Raw genomic sequence first — 661 nt, 5'->3', positions numbered from 1 at the left:
TTTAAGGGGCGGGGCCAACGCAGTTTGCGGAAGAAGCCGGCGAACGGCCGCCGCTGATTCGTCGGCGCGGTCTCGTGACCCTGCGGCAGCCCCACCCTTCCCGTCCGCCGCCGCACGCCGGCCCCCCGCGTTCCATTGTGTGCGCCAGCGCCCCCGGGCCCCGCCCCCCCGGAGCTGACCACGCCCCCTTTTTTTTCTCTTGGCTCATTTCCGGCCGCCGCCGCCGCCGCTCGCTTCCCTCCGAGGACTCGGCAGAGTGAAGAAACAACAGCCGCCATTTTGTTTGTGTGTGAGCGACGGAGGGAGGGAGAGACAGCCAGAGGCCGAGCGGACGGGGCGAGCCGGGGGGAGGGCAGCGCAGAGAGATCCAGGGGCCCGACCAGGGGACGGGGAGAGCAGCGAGGAACCGAGCCGCCCGCCCCCTGCTTTCTCCCTTCTCTTTTCCTTCTCTTTCCCTCCTCCCTTTTTTTTTTTTTTTTTTTTTAAAATTTCATTCTATTTAATTTCTCCCTTCGCTTCCTTCCTCCCTTCCCCCCCACTCCCGCTTCGCTCGCTCCTCCGCACGCCCCGGGAGCGGCGGCCGCCGAGCGCCAGGCAGGGGCAGTAGGGAGCCTGCGCCCGGCCCCCGCGCCGCTGCGCGTCCCGCCTCCCCCCCCCCCCC

Source organism: Centrocercus urophasianus, unplaced genomic scaffold (genome assembly GCF_019232065.1).
Source record: "Centrocercus urophasianus isolate 14NV4802_14NV808 unplaced genomic scaffold, USGS_Curo_1.0 seq_73, whole genome shotgun sequence".
Classification (NCBI taxonomy): Eukaryota; Metazoa; Chordata; class Aves; order Galliformes; family Phasianidae; genus Centrocercus; species Centrocercus urophasianus.
The sequence above is the reverse complement of the archived record's forward strand: the minus strand, read 5'-3'. Positions refer to the sequence as shown.